The sequence below is a fragment of the Cibotium barometz genome, chromosome 10, assembly GCF_041138505.1.
Source record: "Cibotium barometz isolate CiBa-2024 chromosome 10, ASM4113850v1, whole genome shotgun sequence".
Classification (NCBI taxonomy): domain Eukaryota; kingdom Viridiplantae; phylum Streptophyta; class Polypodiopsida; order Cyatheales; family Cibotiaceae; genus Cibotium; species Cibotium barometz.
The window spans coordinates 16923942-16936200 of record NC_141055.1 but is presented as its reverse complement, the minus strand read 5'-3'; positions in this window follow the sequence as shown (position 1 = coordinate 16936200).

The following is a 12259-nucleotide window of genomic DNA, read 5'->3' as shown; positions in this document are numbered from 1 at the left end:
CTGTGGAAAACCTCACTACAATACAATCACATCATGTGCTTGTATTGACACCTTTAATATTAAAGGTCCGGTTTTCCTCCTTCACGCTGTGTAACAAATTAAAAAGATGTGCTAGCTCCTCTGGACACTCCTAGTTCTGAAAGGATCCCCAACAAATGCTCTCATCTTTGAAAAATCATGTCCTGCTACACCATGTTGAGAAGAGTTACACCATGTTGAGAAGAGTTACACATTAATTGAGAAGAGTTACACCATGTTGAGAAGAGTTACACCATGTTGAGAAGAGTTACACATTAATTGTCATTACATGATATAAAAGACACACGTTTACTATCATTACACGTGTTGCACAATTGATTAGTACACTTGTGCGCCGAGGCTTCTATAACAATAGAGGAACTAGCACTTTGATATTGCAACATGCTCGGAACACCAAGGAGTACTATAGAGGGCGTACGGACGAGACACTCCTACAAAGCATACATTTTCTAAGTACATGCACTACACATATACATTACTTTGTCATTACTATTTGGTAAAATCATACCTGGAAAATTCATTTGGATTGGTGTCAAAACACCTAGGCTAGGTGGATTATTATGTCAAAATGGTGCATTTGGCACTTCACCTCGTGCCAAGCTTATCTGGACCCATAACTAGTATTCATCTACGTTAGTATTCCAACTCTGTAATAATAAATCCCCTCACCTCTTGCCAAGCATCTCTGGACCCATAACTAAATCATCTACGTTAGTATCCAAACTATTTAATAATAAAACTAATCAACACATGAGTAAAAGAGCGCCCTGCTTATGTTGCCGCATGATCCACTTGGTCAATTTTTAGGGTTGCCTCGATGGGCCGAATGTTATCCTTGGAATCACTTTCATCATACTTCGATGCAGAGACATCAGAGTTATCTTCTTCCCCTCATGCCTTTGCTTCTACCTCTTCTTTTGTGACATCCTTCTTTGCTTCTACCTCTTCTTTGTGACATCCTTCTTTGGCATTTTTGCCCCTTTATCATCATCATCCTCTTCATCTTCATCAGCCCCTTGACCTTCCATAAGCCCTTTGCCCTTATCTTGAAGATGTGATTGGTTATGTAGAGTTTTAGTCTTCACAATATAAATTACCATTTGAGAAGATATAAGATACAATATTAGAAATTATCAAAATCAATTTCGAAAAAAATGAAGTCTTGGTTTGTTCTTTGGGCATGTTCAAAACCTTCCCATAAAGCTATGATAGCATCTTAGATAAATCTTCCCTTAATGAAACACTTTTGCTTGGGTCTCACCCAATTTTTGAGGTGCCATGATAGCCTAATGACCAGGGTCTTAGCAAAGATCTTATAAGCAGTAGTGAGCATAGAATAGGGTGCCAATTTTGGATTAGGTCCTTTTTCTCTCTTTTGTGGATCAATTTAACAACTCCCTCATTGATATTGAAAGGGAGAGCTCCAAATATTTCTACTTCTTCCCAAATAAGGAGGGGGGCTAAGAGAACTTCTTTAAAGGTTTTAAAGAATTAACATGGTAACCCATCCAGATCGGGACTTTTGCCTTCATGAAAAGTATCAATGGTGCTCCTAGTTCTTCCTAGTCCAGCGTGGCAGCTAGGGAGGGGAACATTTCTGTCTGCATTTGGAAATTCTGGCACATGCTCAGGCTCTCTCCTTTGATGTGACTACGGGAGCACTAGAAATTTTACCGAAGTGGCCCTCAACTAGTCTGAGATTTTCCTCCAATGTTTTCCACATTGGTCCCTTGACTATTTTTTAGAAGAGGAATTATGTCTCTTTCGCTCTTCTTCCTTAGCAGAGCAAACATCTCCTTGGTAGGTCGATCAACTTTCCTTTCCCACCATTCTCTCATGATGTGTTGGCAACTAAACTCTTCTTTCTTCTTAAGATCTGATTTGACTTAAATGGGGACTTCTTGGAAGCTAGTGTTGTAATGAAGTGCTAAAGCACAAAAAGGGTAATGGACCAAATAAAAGGGGCCATGGGCATGGTCCAATGTGAGGGGTAAGGCAATAAGTGTGTGAATATGGGTAAAGTATATAACATAGCTATAAACCCTAATTATACTTAACTCTTAATCAACTTTTGATATTACTAATCAAGCCTTGCTTAGAAATCTTTCATGGAGAACTCTCCCATGTCATAGACATCCATGCAAGAGGGGTCTACATGTCCCTAGACTCCACATAAGAGTATCCCTCTTTCTCCCATCCTTTCAGTGTGGTATCAAAGCTCGTCTTTGATTCATTTCAATTATTTTTTTGATTTTTTTCCAAATCTAGAAATTAATTTTTGGTTTTCATCAATCTTGCTAAGAAATCTTGAAAATTTACATTTTGCTAATTTTCTTGGTCATTTTGGGAGAAAATTTGACCATACTTGATCAGTTTTGGCGTATCTTTGGCTTATCTTTGGCATTTTCTTGATTTTCCCTAATTGTTGCTATAATTTTTGTGCATCATTTGGGGCCATTTTCCTACAAACCCTAGCTTCCTTGAGGGGGCAAGAATCATGCTTAGAGGCTTTGTTGATACTATTGGTAAGCATTTGTGAGCATTTTTAACCTCTCTAAGCAAGTGTTGGTGACCATTATCTCTTCCAAATCTCCATATAAGGTGGCGGCAATTTCCCTACAGGCCTAGAGTTTCTTTTAAAGAATATTGCTCACAATGATTATCAAGGGATTGCATTTAATGCTTACTAATGGTGCAAATGGTTCATCAAAGGCTTCACACACTTGATTCTCTTCCATTGCCAAAGCTTGCCTTTACTTCCAAGTTGAGAAATGACAAGTTGATTGGTGAATGGGATGACTAAGAACAAGGCTTTGCAAGGTCAAGGACTACACACAAAAAGTTCTTGAAGCTCATTCTCCATGTGGATGGATTTAGTGAGAAGTTCAAGATACTAAAGTACATCAAGGGTCTCAAAGCAAACATTGGGGCGGATGTAAGAGCACAAATGTCTTCTACTATCCAAGAAGCAATTATGTATGCCGAGATCTATGAAGGCAAATATGCATATAGAGGGCCGACAAAGAGTGAAGGTAGGGCTGATTCAAATGCCTCAATGCTAGGAAAGTTTGCAAGGGATGCCTCGTCAACTCCCACCATTCCTTGGTATCCTACTGTCTTTAGTGGTGGTTCCGAGAAAAATTTCAGATTTGGTTTGACTCCTTCTAAAGCTTTGAGTGGGGATGGAAAGCCACCCAATGGTGGTGTCAACAAAAGCAAGTTCATGAAGGAAGACCGAATCAATTAGTTGAGAAACAAGGGCCTTTGCTATAAATGTGGTGAGAAGTAGCATAAGGATCATAATAAGACATGCAAATGTCACTATCAATATGGTCTTGTCCAAAGTCATTGAAGATGAACGTGATAATAATGAGGCCTTTGGTGATTATAATGAGTTCATCGAGGGTGATGATGATCATGCAACTAGACGGGGAGTCTCCTTTTGACCCCAGTGGTACATTGTAAGAGACTTTGAAAGAGTACAATGATGGGATACCTGTGTACTTTTGATCAAGCAAACATGAAGCGTGTTTTGTGCACCTTATCTCATGATTCTTGTGCGGGATGCAATGGTGCAAACACTTTGAGGTTTAAGGTCGATGTCAATGGTAGAGTGGCTCATGTTTTGGTGGATAACGGAAGTACGCATAGTTTGTGAATGAGAAGTCATTGTGCATTCTCAAGTTAAACCCCATACCTTTGGTAAGTTTTCATGAAGTTCAAGTGGCGAATGGGGCTAAAATGGATTATATAATGATGTGTCAAGATGTGAGTTTGGAGCTATCAAAAGATTACACATGCAAAGCTAATTTGCTTGTTCTCAACATGGTTCTTAGTTGTGATTGGCTCTCAAGTCTTGGATCCTTCACTATGAATCTAAAGCAAGGTTTTATGCGGTTTATGCATGGTGAACGGAGTGTCACATTGATGGGATTTAATGCATCAAAGCTTACCTTAATCAATGCTACTCAACTTAAGAGAGAGCTCAAGAATATGGGCCATGTATATGTATTATAGCTTTGGAAGGATAATGACAATGATGCGGACAAGAAGGATATGCACAAGGGCATGCAAAAGTTGTTGCATGAGTACAAGGATTTATTCAATATGCAAAAATGTTTGCCACAGAAAAGAGTTATTGATCATGGGATAGAGCTTGAGCCTAATGCTAGACCTGTCTCAACAAGCCGCCATATATATTGTCCAAAGTGGATAAAGATGAGGTGGTAAAACAAGTGCAAGAATTGATGGATATCGGATGGGTGCAGCCAAGCCAATCTCCTTTTGCATCTCTGGTGCTTCTTGTGAAGAAGAAGGATGGGACCTTTGGGATTTGTGTGGATTATTGTGATTTGAACAAAGTTTCTATCAAGAATAGGTATCCTGTACCTCACATTGATGATCTTTTGGATGAGTTGAAGGGTGCCCGTGTCTTCACCAAGATTGACTTGAAGTCTAAATGCCATCAAATAAGGATGAAGAGTGGTGATGAGTATAAGACGACATTTAGGATTGAGAGGGGTATTTACTACATGGTTATGCCATTTGGGCTATGCAATTCACTTGCCACTTTTCAAGCCTTGATGAAAAAAGTACTTTAACCCTTTCTCCATAATTGAATTGATTGACTCTTTTGCATGTTCACAGCATCATATGTATGCATATACCACACGAGAGTTGTGCAAACATGTATACAATGTGTGTGGCCCTCGGAGAAGTGTATCCACCATTTGAATTGGAAAAAACTTCAAAGAAAAAGTTTAAAAAGAAAAAAAATGATAAATTTAAAAAAGTGCAAGTAATCAAATTCCAAAAGACTACCAAAAAGAAAGCATATTTTTTAAGAAAAAATAAATAAAAGCAAGAAAATCAATAAAAAATAGAATCAAAGTATCATATACATACATGAAAAGCAGCACAAATTCAAAAAGTAAAGAAAATGATGAATCAAAAAATATAAGACAATAGAGCAAGGATGACATTGATTTTATAAAAGAAGCGAAAAAATAAAATAAATACGTTTTATGAACTGTTATACAACAAAAATTTAAGACAAACAACATACATTTTTTAATAAGATTTTTGAAGAAAAAGTTGACAAAAGAAAGTAAAGTCCAAATCAGGCATAGCACTTGACTTCAAAATCTCATCATCGGCCATCTTTGATATAGAGTGTGAAGAAATCATGGCATGAAATGTTAACAACCAAAAAATCATAGAACGCCCATAAAATAAGTGTTTCTTGCAAGTCTATTGCAAAATTAATGAGCAGATTCCTTGTAGATCGATAGAAAGGGGCAATGATCTCTTTGGGCCTTGTGTGGATGAAAAGGGGCCATGGGATGGCATCCAAGTGTGGGCTCATCGGGGACGATGGATAGAAAGGGGCAATGATCTCTTTGGGCCTTGTGTGGATGAAAAGGGGCCATGGGATGGCGTCCAAGTGTGGGTCCAAGTGTGGGCTCATCAAGGACTGGCGTTAGGGCAAGGAGGAGATAGCCCTAACCTTGGGTTTTTGTATAAAAAGGCATTAGGGATGGAATGAACATCACTTGTTTGGCCCTCATTTTGGCTCTTAGGCATCATGGTATTGTTTAGCATTTTGGTTCTCTTAGTCTTGTATAGCATCATTTTTATCATGCTTTAGAGAGTGGGTGTATTAGTCTTTCATTAGCTTCATTTATTCTTGTTTAGAGAAGGATTAGGGGGAGACTACCATGTAGCCTTTCTATAAGTGGTGCAGTGAGCTGGTGGGGGGAAGTTCCACCTTCTCCCCATGGCCTTGCTCTCCTTTCTTGCCTCTTCCTCCTCCTCTGGTACTCATAATGTAAGAATGAAGGACCCAAGTAAATGCTTTTGTAGGCACTGAGCCTTATCTTTTGACCCTAAATACGAGGGTGTTCATACCTAGTGTGTTCACACAACTAAAGACACTTGACTCGACTCAAGACTAACTCTGAAATACCTAGCAAAATCCTATTCGGAGTGATGGTGGAGTTGCATGCATAACCTTCAATAGTCTTGTACTCCAACACAATAAAAGACCAGACATGGACCGCGCAATTGGCTCAATGGCTCATGAACATGGCTTAGAGAAAAAAAAGCATGGCTTAGAGTTTTATAAAGCATGGCTCAATGCAAAGGACTCAGAGGTCAAGTCCTGCTTGGGGGACAAAGATAGCCTACATCGGTCTCCAAAACAAACCCCTCCCCCCTTGCCCCTCGTCTAAAGCAGGGGAAAAAAGGGAATGATGGAGAGGAGCCTTTTATAGAAACAAGGCGTTACAAAATCCACAAGGATTCAAAATATATAGCATAGATTTTGGGGGCCTATTGGGGGCAGAGAACCCAAAACTGAACAAAAATAAAACCTAAAAATTGAGGAAAACTCCCCCCTTAATACTGATGAAGATAATTTTTCGGTGTCGTTTCCAAGATTCTGACACTTGATGGTCAAGTGTGGGATGTGTACTTGCAAGGAGAAGATACTTTGTGATGGTGCTTGTAGTACTGATGATTGAAATCCTTTTCGGCATGATGGTGGTGGGGCCAGGGCAGAGGACCCAAGGAAAAGGATAACTTCCTCCATAATGATTTATCTCAAAGGATAAAGGCTATGATTAATTTTTACCTTGCTGCACATGTGCTTGACTGTTAAAGAAGTTGGTGGAGCAAAGCATGACAGAGAGGTCTCAACATATATAACATGAATTTGATGCTCCTTGTATTGCTTAAACATGAAGGTTTGAAACCTTAGAAGACTACCAAGTTTTGAAATAGAGTAATAAGGTTTGAGCTATGGATGGCTAGAAGGTGGAGCCAAGTACACGGCTAGAAGGCTGGAGCGGCCATTGGAGAACAGCAGGCAGAAGAGAGGCGACTGAGGAGAAGTGCCTGAAGACGTAACCAAGGCTGTCTGCGAGGGCGGTAGCGGGAGGATGCGCAAGGATGACAACAATCACATAGGTGCAGAGAAAACGCAGAGATTGAAGTGCTGCATGCTGTTCGTCGTGGAGCAGCAGGCCACTTAGGAAGAGGTTGCAGTGGCTTGAGGAGGGTGGTGGTGCAGAGCATTGGGTCATGAGGGCTTCAGCCATGCTGACAGAGGTTGCAGTGGCTTGAGGAGGGTGGTGCAGACACTGGGTCATGAGGGCCTCAGCCATGCTGACGGACCGAGAAGCGGCATGGTCGGAAGCGCCCCAAGCATAGGCGGGTTGCTGGTGACTGGGCCCGTCCATGGAGGGTGGCTGGTGGCATTGCAGGGAAGTGTGCCGGCATTGGTGGCCTGCTGGGCACTAGCGCCGCCATTTGCAGCCGGTGGGAAGGGGCGGTGCACAGCTCTCGGGCAAGCGAGGTGGCGGTAGGCTCTGGGGCGGCAGGAAAAAAAACGTAGATCAGAGTAACGCAAGGCTGGTGATGGCGATGGCAACCCAGGCTTTGATACCGTATTGGATATCATAGGAGATCACACATGGAGCTATGGAGGACGAAATATCATCATCATGGTGGAGTGTGTAAAACACATAGAGAAGTACTAGAGCTCACGTATGAGAGAGAGAGATTGCACAACTTGAATGGTACTCATAATGTAAGAATGAACTAAACTCCAGACTAACTCCTCCTAAATACCCAATAGTAACATCTATACACGATAAAGCAAGGGTGCCTACCCTATAAACCTACCTTTAAGTGGAGAAAGGAGAGGGAAAACTTTTGAAAAGGAGAATAAACATAGCCTTTACGTAGAGAAAAGAGAGGGAAAACTTTTGAAAAGGAGAAAGGAGAAGAGAAGACGGTCTTTGGGGGTTTATTTCCCACAAGTCTAAATGCATTGGGGCCAAGGATTTTATATTCACGTGATCACAAGATTTTTTTTGTTAATAACACTTGTGAACATGTTATTCACATGTTCACATGTTTTCATGTTCTCAAAATAGCAGGTTACCAGGTCACTGGTAACCTGCCGAAGCCCGCCGGGCTTTTTGTTTTCCCGGCGGGAAAAAAAGTTAAAAAAAACTGGTCAAAATATATTCATGTTCACAGTCATTCCTACCATTTTTGGGCCTTCTGGACTCATTTATGATGTCAAAAGTTCAAAATTCTTTGTACAAAAAAAGTTATCTCTAAATTTATCACCTTAAGCTTGATTATCATCAATTAGATCTTATTATACTTCCAATTGAGTCTAATTGACATCAATTAATATCCAATTGAGTCCAATTGATATCAATTAAGTCTAATTGGGTGTCAATTGATCGATTGAGCTCAATTGACATCAATTGACACCCCATTGGACTCAATTGGGCTTAATTGGACTTAATTGGATTCAATCAATTGACACCCAATTGGACACAACTGGGCTTAATTGGACTCAATTGACATCGATTAACACCCAATTGATGTCAATTGAGCTCAATTGACATCAATCCTAGTCAATTGATATCCAATTGATGCCAATTGAGCCGAATTGACACCAATTGCACTCAATTGGTACCCAATTGATGTCAATTGAGTTCTCAATTAACATCAATTAACACCCAATTGAGTCCAATTGACATCAACTAATACCCAATTGAGTCAAATTGATATCAATTAAGTATAATTGGGTGTCAATTAATCAATTCGACTCAACTGATATCAATTAACATCTAATTGGACTCAATTGACATCAATTGGGTGCCAATTGAGTCCAAGTGACACCCAATTGATATCAATTGCATCCAATTGGGCTTAATTGACATCAATTCACACCTAATTGATGTCAATTGAGTCCAATCTGGTTCAATTCACACCCGATGTCAATTGGGCTCAATTGACATCCAATTGATGTTAATTGGACTCAATTGACATCAATTAACACCCAATTGATGTCAATTGAGCTCAATTGACATCAATCCTAGTCAATTGACACCCAATTGATGCCAATTGAGCCGAATTGAGCTTAATTGATATTAATTGCACTCAATTGGCACCCAATTGATATCAATTGAGTCCGATTAGACTCAATTAACATCAATTAATATCCAATTAAGTCTAATTGATATCAATTAATACCTAATTGAGTCAAATTGATATCAATTAAGTTTAATTGGATATCAATTGATCAATTGGGCTCAATTGGTACCAATTGACATCCAATTGGACTCAATTGATATCAATTGGGTGCCAATTGAGTCCAAGTGACACCCAATTGATATCCATTGCATCCAATTGGGCTCAATTGACATCAATTCACACCTAATTAATGTCAATTGAGTCCAATCACGTTCAATTCACACCCAATTGATGTCAATTGGGCTCAATTGACACCCAATTAACTCAGCCCAATTGATATCAATTGAGTCTAATTCAAACCCAATTGAGTCTAATTACATCTAATTAGACTCAAGTGACATCAATTAACACCCAATTGATGTCAATTAAACTCAATTAACATCAATTAACACCCAATTGATGTCAATTCAGCTCAATTGACATCAATCGTAGTTAATTGACACCCAATTGATGTTAATTGAGCCAAATTGGGCTTAATTGACATCAATTGCACTCAATTGGCACCCAATTGATGTCAATTGAGACTCAATTAACATCAATTAACATCCAATTGAGTTTAATTGACATCAATTAATACCCAATTGAGTCAAATTGATATCAATTAAGTCTAATTGGGTGTCAATTGATCAATTGGACTCAATTGACATCAATTGGCTACCAATTGAGTCCAATTGACACCAAATTGATATCAATTGCATCCAAGTGGGGTCAATTGACATCAATTCACACCTAATTGATGTTAATTGAGTCCAATTAGGTTCAATTTACACCCAATTGATGTGAATTGGGCTCAATTGACACCCAATTGATATCAATTTGGCTTAATTGATACCTAATTGATATTAATTGAACTCGATTGACATTAATTAACACCCAATTGATGTCAATTGAGCTCAATTGACATCAATTGTAGTCAATTGATACCCAATTGATGTCAATTAAGCCAAATTGGGCTTAATAGACATCAATTACACTCAATTAGTACCTAATTGATATCAATTGAGTCTAATTGAGCTCAATTAATATCAATTAGTATCTAATTGAGTCTAATTGATATCAATTAATACCTAATTGAGTTAAATTGATATCAATTAAGTCTAATTGGGTGTCAATTGATCAATTGGACTCAATTGATATCAATTCACATCCACTTGGACTCAATTGACATCAATTGGGTGCCAATTGAGTCTAATTGACACCCAAGTGATATCAATTGCATCGAATTGGGCTCAATTGACATCAATTCACACCTAATTGATATCAATTGAGCCCAATTGATATTAATTGAGTCTAATTCACACCCAATTGAGTCCAATTGCATCTAATTGGACTCGATTGACATCAATAAACACCCAATTGATGTCAATTAAACTCAATTAATATCAATAAACACCCAATTGATATCAATTGACTCCAATTGGGTTTAATTGACACCCAATTGATATCAATTAAGTCCAAATAGATACAATTAGGCTCAATTGACACCTAACTGATGTCAATTGAGTCCAATTGGGTTAAATTGGATGCAATTAGGCTTGATGTCAATTGAATTAAATTGGATGCAATTTGCCCAATTGATGTCAATTGAGTTCAATTGGATGCAATTAGGCTCAATTGACACCTAATTGATGTCAATTGAGTTCAATTCATACCCAATTATTGTTAATTGTGTCCAATTGAGCTCAATTAACACCCAATTGATGTCAATTGGGCTCAATTAACATCAGTTAACACCCTTTTGAGTCCAATTGATGTCAATTGAGTCCAATTGGGTGTCAATTGATATCAATTGAGCCCAATTGATCAATTAATATCTAATTAGACTTAATTGATATCAATTGGACTCAATTCATTCAATTTAGCATCAATTATAATCAATTGATACCCAATTGATATTAATTATAATCAATTGGGTATCAATTATAATCAATTGATACCCAATTGATATTAATTGACATCCTTTGATGTCAATTGAGCCCATGTGACATCAATTGTGTGTCAATTGAATCCAATTGATGTCAATTAAGCCCAATTGACATCAATTGTGTGTCAATTGATACACAATTAGCTTCAATTGGGCTCAATTGACATTAATTGACACCCAATTGATGTCAATTAGGCTCCATTGACACCCAATTAGACTCAATTTGACTCAATTGACATCAATTGACACCCAATTAGACTCAATTTGGCTTAATTAAGTCTAATTGGACTCAATTAGACTCAATTTGGCTCAATTGATATCAATTGACACCCAATTATACTCAATTTGACTCAGTTGACACCCAATTAGACTCAATTTTACTCAATTGGCATCAATTGACACCCAATTGATGTGAACTGATGTGAATTGAGCTCAATTGCATCGAATTAGGCTCAATTGACATCAATTGACACCCAATTAATATCAATTGATGTGAATTGATGTCAATTGAGCTCAATTGCATGGAATTAGGTTTAACTGACACCCAATTAATATCAATTGAGTGCAATTGAGCCCAATTCAGCTCAGTTGTAATCAATTGACACCCAATTGATGTCAGTTGCATCCAATTTGGCTCAATTGAAACCCAACTGATGTCAATTGAGTCCAATTGATGTTAATTGGCACCCAATTGATGTCAATAAGGTTCAATTGATGTTAATTGACCCCCAATTGATGTCATTTACGTCCAATTGAGCTCAATTGACACCCAAATTATCCAATTGAAGTCAATTAGACTTAATTGACTTCAATTGTGTTAATTGGATATTAATTGATATCAATTAACACCCAATTGCTATCAATTGAGTCTAATTCGGCTCAATTGACACTCAATTTACATCCAATTGGGTGTGAATTGAGCTCAATTGTATCATATTAGGCTCAATTGACATCAATTGACACACAATCGATCACACAATTGAGTGCAATTGAGCCCAATTGATATCAATTGTGATCAATTGACACCCGATTGATGTTAATTGCATCCTATTGGGCTCAATTGAGCACAATAGGATGCAATTAACACCCAATTGAGTGTCAATTGAGTGCAATTGAGCCCAATTGAGCTCAATTGATATCAATTGACACCCAATTGATGTCAACTGAGCTCAATTGAGCTTAATTGATATCAATTGACACCCAATTGATGTCAACTGAGCTCAATTGAGCTTAATTGACATT